At 47.4% G+C, this 21,407-nt stretch overlaps 1 protein-coding gene across 2 annotated transcripts in view; it reads left to right on the top strand.

The window, feature by feature from the left end:
- SEMA6B (semaphorin 6B) overlaps window positions 1-21,407 on the top strand; it is a 209,976-nt gene that overhangs the window by 81,346 nt on the left and 107,223 nt on the right. The window contains exon 1 of one of the 2 annotated variants that reach the window (XM_061601179.1): window positions 17,736-18,297. The exons of the other annotated variant lie outside the window; for it this stretch is intronic. The gene's annotated coding sequence lies outside the window, so the exon portion shown is untranslated. Of the gene's footprint in view, window positions 1-17,735; window positions 18,298-21,407 lie in introns of those variants that run through there. 2 annotated transcript variants of the gene reach the window in all.

The raw sequence follows: 21,407 nt of genomic DNA on the forward strand, positions 1-21,407 counted from the left end.
ACCTTCCCTTGTCTCCCACAAACAGTACCTCGGTTTTGTCCGGATTCAGCTTCAGCTTATTCCTTCCCATCCAGCCACTCACCGACTCCAGACACTTGGACAGGGTTTCTACAGCAACCTCGGTAGAGATTTAAATGAGAGATAGAGTTGTGTGTCATCCGCATACTGATGACACCGCAGCCCAAATCTCCTAATGATTGCTCCCAGCGGCTTTACATAGATATTAAACAGCATCGGAGAGAGGATGGAACCCTGAGGCACCCCACAAGTGAGAGGCCAAGGATCCGAAACCTCATCCTCCAATGCTACTCTTTGGTACAGTACAGTGCCCCCTATGCCTAACCTCTCCAGGCGGTCCAAGAATGCTAATTCTACTCAGAGTACACCCACTGAAGTTTATGGACGTGTCTAACTTAGGTTCATTAATTTCAATAGGTCTACTCTGAGCAGGACTTAGTTGAAGACAGCCCTATGTGTTTGGGCTTGCCTAAACAGAGATGTTTTAACCATGTGCCGAAAAGAGTACAGTGAAGGAACGTGCCTGATATCAAGAGGCGGGGAGTTCCAAAGTGTAGGTGCTGCCACACTAAAACACCAATTTCTTAGCAGTGTGGAATAAGCGGTATGTGGCACCCGTAACAGGGCCAGTTCCGTAGATGGAAGTGGTCGAGTGGAAACAAATGGGGTAAGGTGTTCCCCCAGATAAACTGGTCCCGAGCTGTTAAGGGCTTTACATACTTGCGCTGACCCCCTGAACTTGGCCTGGTGACATATCAGCCACCAGTGCAGGTCTCCGAGCTGCGCCGTAATATGCTGACAGGGTCTCACTTCCGTCAGCAAGCATGCTGCAGCCTTTTGCACCCGCCACAGTCTCCAGATCAAGCGGAAAGGAGACCCTGCACAGAGTGTACCGCATGTTGACCCTGCCCTGAGCAAATGGTTGAACCGAACAACCTCTAAGCTAATGCCCAAGTCTGTCTCTGGAGGAGCAGAGGACGTAGAACCCAGACATTTAAAAGAAAAATAGCGGTGAGGTTTGTTGCCTCCTCCATTTTACACCATCCCAAAGCAATTCCTTCCACTGTGGAAGCTTACAAATGTCTCCCCCCTCCCCCCCATGCCTGGCAATTTGTCTTTGCTAAGCAGATCATGCGAAGGAAACGGCACATTATCCTAATTGGTGGCAATAAAATCCCCATCTTTCTTTTGCTGCCGGTGCTTGCTAGTGTTTGCTGAGGAGGGAGAGAGGCGCTTGCACAAACAAGGGGGAACTGCGCCTGATGCCCTCGGCGAAGGAAGGCCGGCCGAGGGAACCGTCTCCAGCCTTGGAGAGGCGTTCTCCGTACCAGTGGAGATGGCTGGCTCCGATGTCACCGGGGCAGTGAATCCGCTCCACGTTTTAGGCAGAACTTTTGAGGAGCTGTCCAAGGTGTGGAAGAGCTCCTTCAAAGTTCCGGCTGAAACCCAGGCCCCACTGACACCGGAGGCACCCATCTCCACAGCTGCAGTGAATACTGGGATGCCTAGGGCATGGACTGGCTTCCAGAATGGGAGAAGACCAGAAATGGAGCCCAAGCAACAGCCGGAGCTAATTAATTCCAGCTTTGTCTTCGTTCCGCTCCCTGCTGAGTTTTATAAGGGGCCACACAGAGACTAAGGGGGGGGAGGCAGCTGACAGCCAGGGCCTCCCCGTGGACAGGTTGTAAGAAAGAAGGCCGGCAGGTAGGGGTTAGTTGGGGGCAGGTTGGGGTTGCCGGGGCAGTGGGCTCTCCGACACTGGAGGCCTTCAAGAGGCAGCTGGACAGCCATCTGTCGGGAATGCTTTGATTTGGATTCCTGCATTGAGCAGGGGGTTGGACTGGATGGCCTTATAGGCCCCTTCCAACTCTACTATTCTATGATTCTGCCCAGCCGGACCGGCCTCCACTGACACCCAGAGCTCACCTGCTGGTGCTGTTTTGCTGCTCTACCGATATGAGTTAGGAAGCCAATGCTATTTTGCATGGGCACATGGTAAGCTGCCTCCTGCGGAGTCTGCCCCTTGGTCCACTAGCTCACTACCCCCTACACTGATTGGCAGCTGCCCTCCTGGGTTTCAGACCAAGGTCTCTCTCAGCCCTACCTGAAGATGCCCTTGGGGTTTGAACCTGGGACTGTCCGCATGCAAGGCGGATGCTCTGCCCACAGAGCGATGGCCCTTTCCCCCTTTGCAAATTAATTGTGAACCCAAAGCAGAGTTTAATCACGGAAACGAATGGGGGTGGGTGGGGTGGGAGAAGTCTTGCTCGGTCTTATTTCGACACAGCAATATTTTTTTTGTGAAAGATGTTTTCCCCCAGGGTCATTTGGCTAACTTAACGAGCGCAGGGTGCACGGCTCTCCTGGAAGAGATTACAAAGTCTTTACAAAGAAGGTGCCATAATGAGTCTGGAAAGGGTTTTGTTTTGGTTTCTTTAAGCGCTATCTCAGGGACCCGTTCTACAGGTTGATTAGCATTTTTCTCTATTTCACGGAAGATGAAGTCTCAAAATACCACAGCCATGCCAAACAAGGCCACCCTAAGTGGTGTACAGGAGATGGAACATTACACGCCTCTCCAGTAATTAGATGTAGGCGTTTTATAGATATGGTAGCTTTTAGCACTGGAGGTTGATGATCCCAGGAGTCGAGAACCTTAAGTCTGGCTTCCTTATGTTTAGCAGACATTGAGCAACTTGATGGTTTGCTCTATACAACAGACCATTCCTCCTCACTTTTCATTGTCCTTGTTGCATTGAAATTTTACTGTATATTTTTGACGGGTTATTTCTTACGTAATTTCTTTTTTTTTGTAATATGATGTTGTTCACCACTTTGAAGGCCTTTTGGCCAAAAAGTGGTATATAAATAAACTATAAACTAAACTATAAACTAAACTAAACTCGCCCCCCAGAATTTATTGGCTTACCAATATCTGACTCCTAAGCAGCTCCTGAGTCATCATAGAGGAGGGAGTATGTTTCTGAATCACAGTTGCTGGAAACCGCAAGAGGGGAGAGTTGCTCTTGCGCTCAGGTCCTGCTTGGGGGCTTGCCGTTATAGGCAACTGGCTGGCCACCCTGAGAACAGGATGCTGGACTAGATGGGCCACTGGCCTGACCCAGCAGTCTCTTCTGATGTTCTTATGGGGCACAGAAGTCAGCCGTCCACAGATGGCCCAGCAACTAAGTGTTCACAATGCCTTTTTTTTATGTTGCCATTGTTGGCAAAATGAGCCGCCTAAGCTGGCACATATTACTCCACTTTGTGGCAGTGAGTTCCCCAAGCTAACAGTGCATGATACAGGGAAAGGCCTGTTGCTTAGTGGTCCAGCATAGGGATGGGAATGGGATTCTGTTCCGTTTGCATTTAAAGCCGCATCTGTCAAATCTGTACCTTCTGAAACAATTTCAGAACCAAAACGCTGGCATCCTTCGAAATTTGCATTTGTCCAAATTTTGCAAGGCAGTTCTCCAACCAAACAACATTTGTAGAAGTATATTCACGGAAAGTGTGCATAAAAGCAAACATATTAGCAAATGTAATGTACAAAAATGCATTCTATCAGGGGAAGCTTCTTGCAAAAAAAAGGAAACGTTGATTAAAACCGCAGATAAAAATGAAATTCACACTAACATGCTTCATAACCTTCATGGGTATTTTTTTTAATGGTACACTGTTGAAGTGATGCGAAGTACTGAATTTAAGACGGGAAATATTAGAAACTGAGAGAACCCCAACAGACAGATCCTTACATCCCTAGTTCAGCGTAAGCCCCAAGCTCAACCTCCCAGCAGGACTTGGTAAGACTCTAGTTTGAAACCCTGAAGCGCAGCTATCCATGAGCTGGTCTGATTTGGCATGAGGCAACTTCCTTGCGGATTTTCCTTTCTGTGTCCCGAACCTCCTACCAACCGACCACATTGGACAGCCTTAAGCTCTGAGCGAGGGGTGATCTGTTACTTCTGCGTGAGCTGGAGTGTGTTTACTCGGAAGAGTTCCCATCCAGATCAATAGGACTTACAAATGTGGGCAGGGGACTGCGCCCTTGGCTGTGAAGAAAGCAAACTGTTTTCCAATCGGGGATGCTGGAGAATTGCATTTGGTCTGAATTTGTAAATGATCTGACCTCATTTCCACTCCCCAGGTGAGGGCGGGCTGTCGCTCAGCCACGTTCAATCCCCAGTGGCATCTCCAGGTAGGGGTGAGAGAGACTCCCCTTGTCTGAAATCTTGGAGAGCTGCTGCCAGTCAGTGTAGACAATACTGAGCTAGATGGACCAATGGTCTGACTCAGTAAGGCAGCTTCCCCCCATCCTCACACTTGATATGTAAAATATTACAGCCCTGAGTGTTTATTTTCTCACACCGTGATCTGTTATTTTTGTGCAGGCACACTCTTTTTATGGGGGAAGCTTTGAGTTCTCTGGGTTCTGTTGCTATGGAGAAGCTCCCATTGAAATGTTAAGAGAAGAGAGGGTGTCGGACAGCGGGTTGCCGAAGGACAAGTAGGTTGATTTGAGTGGAGACGCCCCAGCAAGGATGCGTGTGTTTGAGTAGAAGTGAGGCAAGTCCATCATTTGCCTTTGAACCAACTCATCCAGTGGTCTTCAGGCTATGTTCTGGGCAAGGCCTGAGGTTCCTATAGACTGCCTTCAAGTCGATCCCGACTTATGGCGACCCTATGAAGAGGGTTTTCATGGTAAGCAGTATTCAGAGGTGGTTTTACTATTGCCTCCCTCCGAGGCTGAGAGGCAGTGACTGGCCCAAGGTCACCTAGTGAGCTTCATGGCTGTGTGGGGAATTGAACCCTGGTTTCCCAGGTCATAGTCCAGCACCTTAACCACTATACCACACTGGAGAAACGATGGCCAACTTTCCCAGAGAAATAGCTTGTCCAGCCAGAGGTTCCCAAGCTGCAGAGCTGTGAACACCAGAAAAGCCTGGCTGCTGGATCACGCCAAAGGAGGTCCATCTTGGCCAGCATCTTCTTCTCAAAGTGGCCAACCAGATGCCCATTATGGGAAGCTTGCAAACTCTTTCTGAGTGCAACCATACTCTTCCTACCTGTGATTCCCAGCAACTGGTTTTCAAAGTCATACTGGTATTCAGTAGTGGTGGTAGTGGTTAAGGTGTTGGACTACGACCTGGGAGACCAGGGTTCGTAAGGGTTAAGTTGGAAAAATGAGAGAGCAAGAGAATGAAAATGGGCCAACCCTTCCACCCGCAGTCTGAAAAAAGACAAATTATTATTTATGCATACTTCAAAGGAGACACCACGGATTTCGGAGTCACAATACCTGGCAAATGGGCTTGAAGAGGAAACTGGGTTGTTTTTCTTTTTTAAAAAAAACACAATAGATTACAGGGAAAGACAGAATGTCTGGAGCACGGACGGTCATTGGTTAGACAAGACGGGCTGTGAAGGACACTGTTCGTATTGATTTGTTTCAGAGGGCCACCCATGGTCCCTTGTTTTATAGGCAGTAATTTGTGTATATTGATTTTGGAGTGACTTCTAGGGTCCTGGTTTGCTCTTATCCCTTTTTAGCTATAAAAATGTGCTTTATGGATTCAGACTTTTTGCACAACTCAGAGTTGGGCTTGAGACCCAAGCACCTTAAGAGAGCGCCTTCTCCAGTGCCAACCGACACAGGTCCCAAGTTTGGTCCCCTTGGTTTTCTAGTCTTAAATTCTGAAGCAATTTGCAATCTTTTTTTTTTAAGGGTGTACAACCCTAATTAACCAGCCGGTCTGCAGCGAGGTGGGGGTGGAGTGGAGGCAAAGCAGGTGAGAGTCTTTGCCTAGATTGCCCCCCCCTTCTGACAGCCCTGAATCACCCTCCCTTGACCTGCTCTGGACAAATTCTGGATCTGCCCAAATCAGCACAGCCCTAAAATGTCACTCTGGGCTCCTTTGGGAGAAAGGGCAGGATATTATTATTATTATTATTATTATTATTAAAAAAGAGACAGAGGAAGAGAATCCAACTGAGTTAGAGTAGATCCATTCAAATCAATGGAGCCACGTCAGTCATGTCTACTAATTTCAATGGGTCTACTCCAAGTAGGAGCAACCTCTACTTACAGAAGGGCCATAGCTCAGTGGCAGAGCAGCTGCTAAGAATGTCCCCTATCCTGAAACCTTGGAGAGCCGCTGCCGGCCAGTGTAGACAATACCAAGCTAGAGGATTTTTGCAAGCCGTTTCTCGCCGCATAGTACATTTTTTTTGTACGCTACTTTCACCCAAATATCTGCTTGTAGGCACGCTTTCCCCGAATAGATGCCTTTTTTGCAAATGTTGTTCGGTTGGTGAACGGCATTGCAGCATCTGAGTGAGTGCGGATTCTGAAAGGTGGCTGTGTTTCCATTGCCATAGAGTTTCGGAAAGTGCGGATCAGATGCGAACTGGATCGAATGTCTCGCCCAGCCCCAGTGCCAGTACAGTGGGACGTTTTCAGCTTTCTTGCATCCCTTGGTAATCTCTTGCTCTGCCTCCTCGGCCACACACATGCGCACATACACGTGCGCACACGGAGGCAGCTGCATGAGAAGTGTCTAATCTTAGCAGCAGCCTTTTCTTCTCCCCACAACCTGCCAAGTCACCCTGCTCGGTTTCACCATGGAGATCAAAGCCGCCTCTCCTGTGCGCCCGGAGCTGCTGTTTCATTAGGGACACGGCTCTCCTCTGACAGGCGCGGGCTTCAGAAGGAAGGAAGAGGCAGCACTGAGGAAAGCGGCCGAGGGGCCAATTAATGAGACTGAAGCCCCCCCTGGCTCAGCTTGGCGCAGTCCACAGGCATCTCCTCGGTATATATCTTGGTGGGTGCTCGCACCCATGGGAATCACGTCACCCCGATCTTGCAACAGAGGCGCTGGTTCCCAATCGGCACCATTCAAAGGGTTAGTGATTGTCTCGAGGGCCTTAAATGGCTTATGACCAGGATACCTTAGGGACTAGCTCCTTCCATGCCCTCCTGCTGGCTCTGAAGGAGGGGCACCTCTTTGTGACCCACTTAGGAACATAGGAGGCTGCCTATGAAATAAGCAGGACATAAGCCAGATGGCCACCTGTCGTGGATGCTTTAATTTGGACTCCTGCATTGAACAGGGGGTTGGACTAGATAGCCTTATAGGACCCTTCCAACTTTACTGTTCTATGATAAAGCAATCGGTACCTGACCACTCACAGTGAAGAGACATGGGCTCCTTTCAGTCTGAACATTTCTTTCTGGTAGTTATACTTGGCTTTTGATCTTGAAAGCGCGATCCTATGTCTACTCAGAAGTAAGTCCCAATGAGTTTAGCGCTGCTCACTCCATGGGAAGCAGATGTAGGATAGTAGCCTTCATTTCTCTTTAGACTGGGCAAGTTGACTTGGCCCAATTAGCTGATAGTGCAACATGTTTACTTGGAAGTAAGTGACTGCTTGGCACGCGTGGGGCAGAAGTGCAAACACACCACCTTTTCAAGTTGTTCAAGAGGCACCTGTCGGGGATGCTTTAATTTCAGTTGGATTCCTGCATCGAGCAGGGGATTGAACTGGATGGCCTTCTAGGGCCCCTTCCAAGAAAACACACTGTAAGATTGTGTTGCAGGACTGCAGCGGGACTTACTCCTGAGTAGACATGCATAGGAAGATAGGCAGCTGCTTTCTCCTGAGCCAGAGCATTGATCCATCTAGCTCAGTATTGTCTCCACTGAATGGCAGCAGCCCTCCAGAATTTCAGATGGGAAGGGCCTCTCCCAGCCCTACCTGGAGATGTCGGGGATTGAACTTGGGACCTTCTGCATGCAAGGCGGATGCTCTGCCACTGAGCTGTGGCCCTTCCCCTTGTGGCAAAAGCATATGCTTTGTTCCGGTCGGGGTTTGCGGCATGCAACAGATTGTGTTTCGATGCTTGGTTTCAACTCCTGATCCTCTGTTGGCTGTTTTATATTTTTGGTTACGGAACGGTGAGTTTAGATGTTAGCAGGGCCTGCCACGTTCCTCAGGGGATGCCCTCAGGGGCGAGGGTCCCACTTACCAGAGCTGTAAGCCTTTTACCGAAATACTCGCCGACAAGGGCAAGGTTGGAGGATGCAGAACCATCCAAGCAAACCAAGGTCAGGCACGGAGAATCGGTTGCGGTCCAAACATGATGCAGAGGCAAAGTAAGGCAAGCGTCCAAGGTCAACATCACAGGGAATCCTGGTAAGGTACAGGGAGACCAGAATCATGAACTAGGAACCCAAGGTATTTGTCGTTTCCAGAAACTGGAAGGCTTTATATATTCTGGCCTCATGGAAGGATCCATCAGCGTTGATTCTTATTTTTTCCAGAATTAAATTTCGGTCACGTTTGTGAAGCAATTTCTTTTGTTAAAAAGTCCTCATGAAAGTGTGAATTTCTCAGGATATACCCATTTTAATGTAGTTTTTACTAATGTATGCATTTTTGCAAGATGGTGTGTGCCTGGTTAGCCTGTCCTTCTGCACCCCCTAAACCAGCCTGCTTTCCTCAGGTGTAGGGAAGGGTGGTATCCCCTCACCAAGGCTGAATTAAGAGTCAGCCACCAGCCTCGTCAGCTTTATAACCTGGAATTAGTGGGGCGGGGATCTTGTCGTTGACTTCAAGGCAGCAAAATATCAGCTACCTTCTCCTCCACTCCCATGAAACGAGCACTTGGAGGTGAGCTTTCAGGGTTTGGAGTCCTGTTTGGGTTCGTAGCCAGTGCCGAGGGAAGGCTCTAAGCAGGGCCTTCCGAGAGAGGCAGGCTGTCTCATTTCTACCTGGCTTTAATTGGATCAGCTCTAGGGCAGTTCTTTCGAATGCCTTTTCCCCCTCGAGGGTTCATTCTGATACAGCCATGAGGTTTCCTTTACGCTCGGATGCCATGGAGACTGCTGCAGTTTAGAGAGGAAGACAAGTGTGTGTGTGTGTGTGGGGGAGAGACAGATACACTTTCCATTCTCCCCAGGAGCATTCCATGACTTCACAGCTGCACAGCCAATGGCAAGGGAGGCACGCATGTCAAGCTGCAGCCAGGTGGTACCTTATTGAACAAGCTCAATGCCTCCAGATGGTGCTTGATGAATAATAAAATGTATATCCAAAATGCTTTATCCGGATCAGGCAATGTTTTGAAACAAACTGGTGTTAGGAGCGGTGGTTCCGAACTCTCCGCCACCCCATGGGCCACTTGAAAGTTGCTGAAGGTCTTGGTGCAGCCCTGAAATGGTTTTTCTGCCTGCTGTGGCACTTGTCATGCGCGGTGCGACTTCTAAATTGCATTTTTGCAGACACAGCGTGGACCACCCGAATGAAGCTTGTGGACAACTGGAGGGGTCCTTGGACCGCAGTTTGGGAACTCCTGAATTAGACTATTTAATGATGCAATACCATAACAAAACCATTCTTGTGATTAGGGATGGAAATCTGTCAATTTAGGTTCTCTCTCATTTGTACAGTTTTACATTCAGTTCTCCACTGAAGCAATTTGTGAGCTTGTTTTTTTTTAAAAGGAAAACCGTACAAAAATTCTCCAGGCACTGACCAGACCTGACCCTGCTTAGCTTCAGCAGGGTGCTGGCCTCATGTCCCTTCAGACCACAGCCTGGGACTGTTGTTTTACATATTTCCCCTTGCATGGGGAATAGCCAGAATAGCTGCTTCTTTGCAATTTGGAGGGGTGGGTGGCTGCGGCTAAAATAAGTCCTCCTCGACCCCCCTGAAAAACCCAAGGCCTTAACTGCAGAAACCACTTAAGCGACAATTGCTGTGGAAGAACCTAGTGACAGTGAACTGGGGCCCAGCGCCTGATGTCTCAAGAGCCAGAACAATGGACCCAGCCATCAAAAAGATTCCATGGTGACAGCTAGTGAGAGGTGGTGAAGGAATGAAGCAAGCCTGGGGTGGGCAGAACGGCGGCCGTTTGGGGTTGGGGGGGTGGGGAGAGCAGGAGGAGCAGGGCAGAGCTGCTCAACAGACAAAGGGACAAGAGAGGAATGTGGGAAGGCACGGCTGATGTGCCAAAGCGGGGGGAGATCTGCGGAGTATCTTTCATTACATGGATGCGCCTCATAATGTGCAGGGGGAACATTGGTCTGAAAAGGGATCTGGGCCAATCTTTAAACCATCCGAGGCTAAGAGGAAAAAATGTATGTGTGTATTTACTACCCCAATGAGTTTAGCAAGGTACGACGGGCTGAGATCTTGACCCCAGATAACATTGGTGGCTGTGGTGACCCAAGAAATGTGCTTGGCATTACCCAAATGCCTACAGCCAGGAAACAATGGCTCAGCAGTGTTTTGTTGATCTGTCCCTGGCCATTTTTCCATGAAAAAAATGAGGCATTTTTACTGTCCCGACCTGCTAGCATTGGCAGTAAGGTCGTAAGTATACATCGAAACCAGAACCGTTTTAGTCCAAGCCTCTCCAAATATACACATTTTTGCAAAGCAATTGCCCATCAAATAATGCATTGTTGTGTGTTTTCTTCATAAATATAGCTGTTTATAGGCAGACTTTACCCCAATTACTTAGCTGGACACCGGCACTGCAACATTTCTGCAGTACAAAATATGAAGAGGCACAATTTAAAAAGATGGTTCCTGGATTGTTTTGGAAAGTGCAGTTTAGGTAGATTCTCTTTTAAATGTGAACAGAAGTGATCTTCACCCTCTTCCCTTTCCCTAGGGGACACTGTTGCAAACCCCAAGATTCAATCAGAAAGTAGCTGAGAGCTCTGAGATATAGGAGCATCCTGGAACCAGATGGATCATTGGTAACTAAGACTGGACAGCTGGTGAGGTTTCTTACCATGTGCAGAGATTCGAACATGGATCTCTCAGCCCATCATCGCTACATTTGGGGAGAGGTGGGCTATCTCTGGCCTCCAGGCCAACTGAGGCTCCAAGGGGTCCAGGTTGGCCCCTGAGACCATTTTCCCCAATCCTTGCCCACCAGCTGACATCACTAGCGAGGGCAGACCTTTGAAGGTTCACCCGCGTCCGCCCTTCAGCTGATGCTGGGATGGCAGCATGCCTGCAATCTTCGCCAACCTCCTCCTTCAGACCGTAGAGCTGCAGGAGGAGGTGTCTGCAGGAGGCACACATTCAATCCCCTCTGCAGTTCTCTGTGTGCAAGGGGAGGTGTTGACAAGAGCGCTCCCATCCTGGGCAGATCAGAGAGCGTGCCTTCAGGTTCATGTTGATTTCCCAAAAATTGGGGCTCCCAAGGGAAGCATGACCTGACGTCAGTTGAGGTTGGTAGCAACTGGTCCCTACTGCTTGATGTCACAAAGATCACAACTCCAATGCCAGCAAGCAACTGGAGAAATATTGGATGTACAAATGTGTAATTTATAAGATACGGGGAACAGCAAACAAATGCTAAATTAGTACTGGGGGAAAGCTGATGAAATTCACACCCATGTATACAAATGAGAACATGGTCTGTACAAATGTGTTAGACGCCACATTAATGATAGGCATGCAGGATGCAAAAATGTAAATGTGGATCTTGATGTGAATGTAGGTATTTACGGGACCCCGGTGTAATCCTGTTCCGCCACACACTCTTCTTCAGAAATAAACATCTTTATAATGCAGTCTCAGGAACTGTGAAGAGAAAATACATGCCCCATATGAGGCCACACATTTCCAGTGCAAACATGTTTAATAATATTAAATTAAATTAAATTAAGTGGACAACTGGGAATAACTAAGTCCCAGTAGCAGAGCAGCACACACCACAGGAGCAAAGATAAGAACTGATAAAGTTACACTTTGATGTCCCTCATCATGATCAAAACAATTTTACCCCTTTCTCCAGAGGAGAAACTAATGGAAATGATATGATTGCAATACTACACCAGTATTTTACATACAACTGGTGCCTTGCTTTGCATTCTATTTATTTTATGGATTGATTGTTTGATTTTCAGGAGGGAAGAAAACTTTTGAGGAACTGGAGCACCAAGGTGACCAGTTGCTAGCCTGGTTGAATGAAACAGAAGGCAGGTACCCGAGAAATCGGGCGCTCCAATGAAGGCACACGCCAGCAGGTCCCACAATATCTTCCTCCGAGGCAGCTGATGTATGTGGCTTCTTACTGCCTTGAAATATAATTTCCGTTTACAGTTCTCTTTATGTTGCACCCGTAAATAACAACGGCCTTGTAACGGCTGCTGGCTTCCACGCTCTCCACTGATGCCACCTTTAATTGTAAATTGGGCGATCAATCTTCAGGAGAGGAGGGCCAACAGATTTAGGAGCTCCTGGTAGAAACAGACTTTGCCACAGCCCACCAGGCTGCTGACCGCTTCCTCTTTCCTTGCTCCTGCCCTCCTATTTAAATTAATTTGCTTCCAACTTTCTGATCTAATTATCTAAACTGTGTGTGTGTGATTCCATGATGGGACCTAGGAAGCAGACCGTGAGTGCATCTAGCCCAGTATCGGCAACACTGCTAGGCAGCAGCTCTCCAGGATTTCAGAGAGGGATCTCTCCCAAGCCCTACCTGGAGATGCCAATGGGGATTGAACCCTGGGACCGTCTGCATGCAAGGCAGAAGTTCTGCCACTGAGCCACGTCTCTTCTCCTAAATAAAGGTAATGCATGCAGCGCTTCAAAAATACCGTTTAAAACCAAGCCAAGAAGCGTAACAAAAGGCAAGGCCAAAGAAACACTGAGACTGCAGTTCCAAAAGTCATTGTTTGCGTATTTCCGGGCCCAGTTCAAGGTGCTCATGTTAGCATTTAAAGCCCTAAACCTGGGCGCCAAATATCTGAAAGGCCACCTCCTTCCCTACAGACCCTCTTGGGTGCTGAGATCAGCAGAGGGGGCCCTTTCGGTAGTTCCGCCACCCTCCGAAGTTCAGGGGATGGTGGCCCAGGAGAGGGCCTTCTGTGGGGCGGCCCCTAACTTGTGAACTCCCTCCCCACAGAGGTGCATGTGGCAACTTCATTGCACATTTGGTGAATTCTGAAGATGCGCCTCTTCACCCTGGTTTTCGACACCTGAGATGTGTATTTGTAGGACCCGCCCTATTTTCTGTGTTGCTGTTTTAGGTTATTTTTAACTGGCTTTGATTATGTGTTTTAAAATGGTTGTAACTCGCCATGGGACCTCTGGGCGAAGGGCGGGTAATACATTCTAATAATAATAACAGCAATAAAAAATAATCTATTCATAATTAAAATAAATATTATTCAAATTAGAGGTGTGAAGGGAATGTCTCTGGAAAAGATGGTGGCTCAGTGATAGTGACTCAGTGGCTTCAGGCCATGCTGCCTCAAAGATCTTGTGGAACAGAAAAGTGGGGGATAATTTTTTTTACATAAATAAATCCCCCCCAGGGATGAACCTTGTGAAGCTTTTTGTTTAACCCTGTTTTTTTTTAATAAAAGATCACTCCTAATTTTAACTTTTCCTCTCAGTGCTTCCCCCTATAAGTAAAATCTGAGATTTTCCACATCTTTGCTGGATGTGAAAATTATTCAGGACATTGCAAAACTCAGATCTTACCATCAAGGGGGATGCAGTCACACTGTCCCCCAAATGTTTTTTTTGGGGGGGGGGAAATACCTCTCCTTTGGTGATTTTATCAGGTAGAACTTTCAGGCAGAGAATTACAAAGATGCAAAATATCAAGGAGAGAAAACCACGGCCAATCACAGAATGATTCTGGTTTCCTTCATTGGGAAAGAAAACCAGGATTTCCCCACAGATATTGCCTATTCAGAATATATTCCCTCCCCTCTCTGTAATCCTTTTTGGTTTTAATCTTCTCTTGCAAGTGTTTGTAGAGTTAGGCAAGGTTCAAGGTGGTCTGCCAGAGAGAGGACCAAAAAAGAAAATTGGAAAGGTCACTTTTGAAAAAGATAATGCAAAACATTAATTTTTTGCAGCGTGGCTTTTAGAGTCTTGACACAAGAGGTTCTACGCTCGGCTCGGATCCCCGCGCACGAGGACTCATTATACAGTCTCTGCCTTTATGACAGGCACTGTCAGGATGGGGAAGAAACTGCACACTGCTGTGTGTGTGTTTCTGTGTGTGTGTCTCATATAACAAACGCTGATTGAGCCCAGCACGCAGTCTTTGACAGTGGACAGCCCAATGTCCTGGGGTAACTCACAAATGACTCACGGTGGAGAGAATCCTCACCTCTTGTTTGTCTAGGAGTCAGAGGGCCCTTCCTAGCAGGTGGCTGGTGGGGCGGAAGGCAAGGTGCCCAAGCAGTAGGCGGAGCCAGAGCCAATCAGAGGCGGAGCCAACTCATTCTAGCTTTGTCTTCATCCTCCTCCCAGGCCCTGGCTGAGTTCTACAAGGAACAACGATGAGATTAAGGAGGAGGAGGAAGCTGACAGGGCAGGGCCACCCCCTGGACTTGGTGGTAAGTAAGGAAGACAGGCAGACTGGGGGCTGTCTGAGGGCAGACTGAGCTTGGTGGGGCAAGAGTCCCATTTGCCCCAGTGGACAAGCCTCCACTGGACAACCAGCTTATTAAGCATTTTTTCTGATTTGCTTGTGGGGTGGTTCTACAACAAGCGAGCCCCCACCCTGCATCCCACTTGATTTGCTTCTAAGGTGTCCCCATGTCTTCCCCTTAGTTATTCATTCATCCTAAACTTTTCAAGGCATTTCTGCCATCGTTTTCCAATGCTTTAAGAAAATGGATTTGTTGTGCTGCTGCTATTATTATTATTATTATTATTATTATTATTATTATTTGCTTTCCCCACCAAAAAAATGAACTCAAAGCAACTACCAAATTGGCAGGTGCCACCCTCTGGACTGGTTGTAAGGAAGAAAAGGCAGGTACGTTATCCTTTGCCAACCAGCTCTTCCTGACGTGATGGATGTTTTCATTGTGATACGGGTGCTATTAAATGCTAGTCCTGCTCAGAGTAGAGCCCTTGAGGTCAATAACAACATACGAAGAGCCTCCTGGATCAGGCCCACCTAGTCCGGCATCCTGTTCTCAGAATGGCCAGCCAGGTGCCCCAATGGAAAGCCCGCAAGCAGGAAGGGAGCAACTCTCCCTTCCTGCTGTTTCCAGCAACTGGTGTTCGGAAGCATCCTAGCCACTGACAGCCGGATCCTCTATGAATTTTCCTCATTCCCTTTTATTAAAGCCATCCAAGTTGGTGGCCGTCAAATTACACAGCTTAACTCTGCTCTGTGTGAGGAAGTCCTTTCTTGTGTCTGTCCTGAGTCTTCTGACATTCAGCTGCACTGGACGTCCCTGAGTTCTGGAGTTATGCAACAGGGAGAAAAGCTTTTCTCTATCTACTGTCTGTGTGCCGTGCATCCTTTTATATGCATCGCGGACAAGATGAACTTAGATTCGTTAGTTTCAGTGGATCTTCTCTGAGCAGGACTTGGCTGAATGCAACCCACTGAGTTTTTAGTCTGCCTACCGACTTGTGGCTTTAGAGGAAAGGGTGGTTTATAAATATTATAAATATTTTAAATAAAGTAAATGGCAGTAACGGAGGTGGGTGCAACCTTTTTCCACGCTGGCAGGTGCTTGCACATATTCACCACATGCATATTGCCTTACCCCGTATGTGCCCACCTGACTGCATCGATCTGCGAAACTGGCCCTGTGATGACATACTCATTCTGCACTTGTCAGAAATCGATCTTTTAGTGTGGCAGCACCTACACTTTGGAACTCCCAGCCTCTTGACAGCAGGCAGGCGCCTTCACTGTACTCTTTCCCATGCCTGCTAAAACTTTTTTTTGCTCAGGCAAGTCTCTTCACAGGCAGGCAGAAGTCCGACATGTGTTTTAGTTTCCCTGCTGATTATACTTATATTTTGATTTTGATCCCCACCCCCCAATTTCTGTTTTTAATGTTCTCTTTTAATTTGTTTTTTGGTATACTGCTAACTGGTTCCGTTTAAAATCAAGCATAGCATACATTTTATTTAAATCAATATATAATATTTTATGTGAACCACTCTTTTTTTGTAAAAAAAATCAGTTAAGCGGTATACAAATCTTGTTAATGTACAGAACACAAATATACATCACAGCACAAACAGACACACCACATAGGCACCAGAGGGCGCCCTATGCATACATCACATGCATGTCCCTGCAGGCAAGCACACATTACACACATGCACCAGGGGGCACATGCGAAGAAACAACAATTCCCAGGATTCTTTGGGGGAAGCCATGTCTGTGAAAGTGGTATTTGTTGTTATGTGCCTCCAAGTCGACTACGACTTATGGCGACCCTCTGAATGAGTGACCTCCAAGAGCATCTGTCATGGACCTCCCTGTTCAGATCTTGTGAGTTCAGTTCTGTGGCTTCCTTTATGGAATCAATCCATCTCTTGTTTGGCCTTCCTCTTTTTCTACTCCCTTCTGCTTTTCCCAGCATGATTGTCTTTTCTAGTGAATCAGGTCTTCTCTTGATGTGTCCAAAGTATGATAGCCTCAGTTTTCTCATTTTAGCTTCTAGTGAAATACTACTTCTGAAAGTGGTATACAAGTATTTGTAATGAATGGTGTGGATGTGACCTTAAACTTGTATTACATCCACCCCATCTATTTAAAGCACACGACTTCCCCCAAAGAATCCTGGGAACTGCCATTTTTTTTAAAGGTGCTGAGAATTGTTGCTCTGTGATGGGCAGACTCCAGTTCCCAGGATTCTTTGGGGGATGCCACATGCTTTAAATGTGTTTTATATGTCTGGGATGGATGTGACCTGAGTTCACCATGGACACCCTGGTCACATCTGCACCATACAATTAAAGCACATGAAATCTGTGGCCCAGGGGCCACATGTGCTCATCATCTAGGGATCCTCATGAAAATTCTTCAGCATTTGAGTGCTAATTTGAGTGCCGAGCACATTTTTGTATGAAGCTTTGACTAACAAACACATTTTTGCTTGCCCTCTCTTCTAACGGAATGCAATTTTGTTTTGTTTTTTCACTTGCATATATTCATGTTTATGCTCACTTTCGCCCGATCAATGCATCTTCGTAAACATTCCTTGCCTGGAGCACTGCATCACAAAATTCGGAGAAGGACAGATTTCAAAGGATGGTTCTAGTGTTTTGGTTATCATATGGTTTCAGAAATTGCAAATTGGAAATCTTCCCGACAGAGCTTACTTCTGAATAAGGTTGGTTGAACCTGTGAATTCCAGTTCCTCTCAGATCCTCATTTTTCCATCACTTTGAATTCTTTTTATTTTTTAAAAGAGTCCTCATGAAAATTCATCAGCGTTTTAGTAAGAATTTCTCCTAACATGCGTACGCTTCTGTGCAGTTTTGCCTAATGTACATCATTTTGCAAAGCAATTTGCTCCTAATTTGCACGTTACTTTTCCACTCATATGTGCATTTTTAATGCACACTTTCCCCCTAACCCGTGCCTTTTTAAAAACATTACTTGGCTGGAAAAAAATGCATCGTAAAATTTGGGTTTCGCAGGACGGCTGTGTTTCAGTCTGCGTTGGGGTTTGGGAAAGTACAAAAATTCGCCTTGAAATGTGAACTGAATTTAATGTCTCCACTGTCCTGCCTTCTCAGGAAGCCTGCACTGGCTTGCACTGTGAAGGTGGCTTGGAATCCGGTTCCTTGGTTTCCCAAGCCGAGCAAATCCAGGCCTGTTTTTCCTGACAGCACCAGCTAGAAAAAGGCTGTTGAGTTTTGAGGCTGCAGCGTTAGCAGTGTCAATGTTGGTGCTTTGCTCTCTCTCCCCCCAACACAAGCACAGAAGCGGAGCCTGGAGGATCAGCATCAAGAAGCCCCCCCTCCAGCCACCTCATTCTCAGACAGCCCTGCCCCCTTATTTTCCAAAGGAAGCCCAGCAAAAGCTAACAGCTGAAAGCCCCAAGAAGGTGGTAGAGGAGCCATCAAGAGCCACCAGCATCTTTTCTTGAAATCCCCTCTCTTTCCAGCAGCTGCCCCTCTGCCCCCTCTGATTTTCCCTACAAAAGGTGCTTTCTCCCCCCCCCCCGCATTATAACCCAGCTGGTGTAGAATTGCTGAGAAGGGGGGGTCGCTCCACAAATGCCTTTCTCTCTGTGTCCCTGGTTAGCTGCTGCATCTTGTGTCATTTAGATTTCTGCCGACGAGGATGGCAGTCGAACTGAACGCAAGGCAGGGACAGGTGTAAAAAAAAGGGGGGTGAGAGAAGAGAAGCTCTTGGCCCCCCCTCTCCCCTCAAAAGGCTCAGGGAAGCTCCTCTGAGAGTTTTTGGGAAGACCTGCAGCAAAAAGAGAGAGAAGATTGCAGCCTCTGTGGGAGACACAAGGCAAAATCAAGGTAAGGCAAACGCATTAATGTTTTTATGTGTATTTATTAATTTGCAATGGTGTTTTTTTTTTAAAAAAAGTGGGGGGCTTGTCATTGTTTTAAATGCCCACCCCAATAAATCTGGTTTTGATGTCTGCAAACTTTGAAGGTGTGTTAGGTACTGCTGGGTGGGGAGGGGGGGTGAAGAGGAAAACTGGGGAATCTCTCTCTCTCTCTCTCTCTCTCTCTCTCTCATCTATCTATCTATCTGTCTGTCTGTCTGTCTGTTTGTCTGTCTAATCATATAGAGCAATTGCTGTGTTTTATGATCTGTCAGTTTCACCTCCCCCCCCATGCACCTTTGCTCTGTCAATATCAGATGTGGAAGACTTGAGTGTTGTTGGTTTGTGTGTATTTTTCTAAAGTAGATATTTTCTTTTTTAGAAAAATCTGTCCACCAAATCTCTACCACTTCTTTCCCTCCCTGCTCAGATTATTCGTGACTTTTAAATCATGCTAGATTTTTCTTCCTTGGATACCTGTCTTGGCCCTAGATATGCTTGTGTGGGGGCGACAGACACCTTGACAATGGTGACATAGGATGTTCCGTCTTCTTGGTGTTTGTGTGTGAAGATTTGCTTCCCAATCGTTCTAGCTAGGAGATGGGATAGATTTTAATAAGCCGGTGATGGATTTTGTGTGTGTGTGTGTTTGCTTCTTTTACGAAGGCAACACATTTCCAAAATCTGAATTGCACAATTAAGGGGGTGGTTGTTGAAATGAACTGGGAGGTGTTGTTGTGTTTTTGGGGGGGGGAGGTGTTCCTGAGTGTATGTGTGATGATCATCACACACCTACCATCTACACAGTTGGGGGAAGAGGAGGAGAGGAGACAGTTCCCCCTTCTTTTTTGGACACGGGGGGGGGGGGAGTTCCAAAGGCATTGCTTTGCAATGCACCCTCCTTGGCTGTTTTTGAAGCAAAACATGAGCACAGAAGCGAATCCGGAATGCTAAACTGGCAGAGGATGATTGGGAAAGGTGGAGGGGCATCTCTGTTAAAGCATCTATTGTCTTAATCTGCAGCTTCTTTGGGGAGGAACCCTGCATGGCAAGCCACAGATTTGGCCAACGGTTTTCTCTCCCCCCCCCCTTCCTGAGCAATCCTGCTGGGATTCGGTTTCTTTGCACAAAAGGAAACATTCCTTTCCATGATGCGATAGGAGGATTCAGAAATAGTGAAGTCTGTGTGTGTGTGTTCTGGGGGGAGAGAATAATTTTTTCCCCTTGTCCTCACCCCCCCAACCTACATATTTTGGAATTTCATTAGCTGGAAGGAAGGAAGGAAGGAAGGAAGGGGGGGAGGAACACAGACTGTTCTGTGAAATAACGTTGATATTGTGTCTAGGGGTGTGGAGCCAGGAGACAGAGAGGAGGCTATCCTTTTTTATTAAGAAGTGCAGATCGATTTATTACCAGACCAAGTGAAGATCAGCAAAAAGTGTTTTTTCCGGGGGGGGGGATTTATATAGCTGACAATTTGTAAGATAGTGGGGGTGCTAGGATGGCTCCGGCCTGGGAGACCACTTTCCCCATGGCGCTGGCTACATTGGGGGAAGAGAGAGAATATGCTCTGTGCATGTCTAGGGGTGCCCTTGTTGCCACTGGGATTCTGGGAGTAAAACTTGATTGGGATAAAAAATTGGGATTTACAAGGAGGCGGGAATTTGCCAGGGGCTGCAGGCAACAATATATTTTTCTTGCACCTCCCCCCCCCATGCTGCTAGCCCTCATTATTTGCAATGCTGGTGTAAACAGATGGGTCTTGGGAAAGATTGCACGGGCTTCCCTATCCTCCTGGCTGGAAGCCACAGTTTCTGCAGGCTGCCCCTCTCCAAAAATATCCATCTGGGCTAGCTTAGTTCATCCTCTGGTGCAGGAAGGCCCCTCTTCGGGGGTGAGCCCTGCTATTGATTCATGGTTGGTTCCCATTGAAACCCTCTGAATTTTGGCTCCCCATTTAAACACAGACCATTTCCAATTCTGTGTCGTTAATGTATGGGCTATCGGTGTGGAGAAACACTTTGTGTGGGGTGGGAAGGATTTTTTAAAAATATATATATATAATAAATAAGAGTCTGTATGAATATGGACAAGAGGGTGTCACCCACCTGTGCTCAGTTGAGTTTTTGTGCCCTTCAGTTTGTGCTGATCTCTGTTTACCATCGCTGGACCAACCTTTACGCCCCTCCACACACAAACCTTGGCCTTGCACAGTTGCTGCATTTCTGCCTTCCTGTGGCTCCCCGCCCCTAGCCCCCAACAGCTTGAATGTCTTGAATGTGTGCCAGGTAGATCAGGTTGGGTTGGTTTAGAGATGCCATATATCCAGGAGGCAGGGAGGAGTTCTGTCTGGAGAAAAGGCCCTAGTTCAGCAGTTGAGCTCCTGCTCTGCAGGCAGAAAGTCCCAGGGTTCAGTCCGCAGCAGCATCTCCAAGTAGGGCTGAGGCTCCCTGCCTGAAACCCCGGAGAAGCTGCTGCCAGTCAGTGTAAGACAACACTGAGATGGAAGAACCAGGGGGTCTGGTTCAGTACGAGCCAGCATCTGATGTTCTAGTTAAACCAGGTCGAAACCATGAGGTCTAGAATCTTAGCTCCCATGTTCCTATTAAGTCAGCCCTTCATTCGGGCTCAGGAGAACTGGGACATTACTTTGTTTTTAGGGAAAGGGCACTAGGTCAGTCCGTAGGTTGCTTGCGTTGTGTGCAGAAGGTCCCCAGTGGCATCTCCAGGTAGGGCTGGGACCCTTGCCTGCAACCCAGGTAGGGTTGGGACCCTTGGCTGACTGAGCTAGATGGACTGATGGGTCTGACTTGGCATGAAGCAGCTTCTGATGTTTTGGTGAAACCAGGTTGAAACCATGAGGGCTAGAATCTTAGCTCCATTTGAAAAGTGTCTGCCTTGCATGCAGGAGGTTCCAGCTTCAGTCTCCGGCATATTCAGGCAGGACAGGGAGAGACTCCTGCTTGAATCCCCGGACAGCCACTGCCAGCCAGCATGGGCAATCCTGAGCTAGAGAGAAGGGTGCATCCTATGCTTTCTAAAAAAAATACTGAGCAAGGGAAGTAACCACGGCAGGGC

Source organism: Rhineura floridana, chromosome 18, assembly GCF_030035675.1.
Source record: "Rhineura floridana isolate rRhiFlo1 chromosome 18, rRhiFlo1.hap2, whole genome shotgun sequence".
NCBI lineage: Eukaryota > Metazoa > Chordata > Lepidosauria > Squamata > Rhineuridae > Rhineura > Rhineura floridana.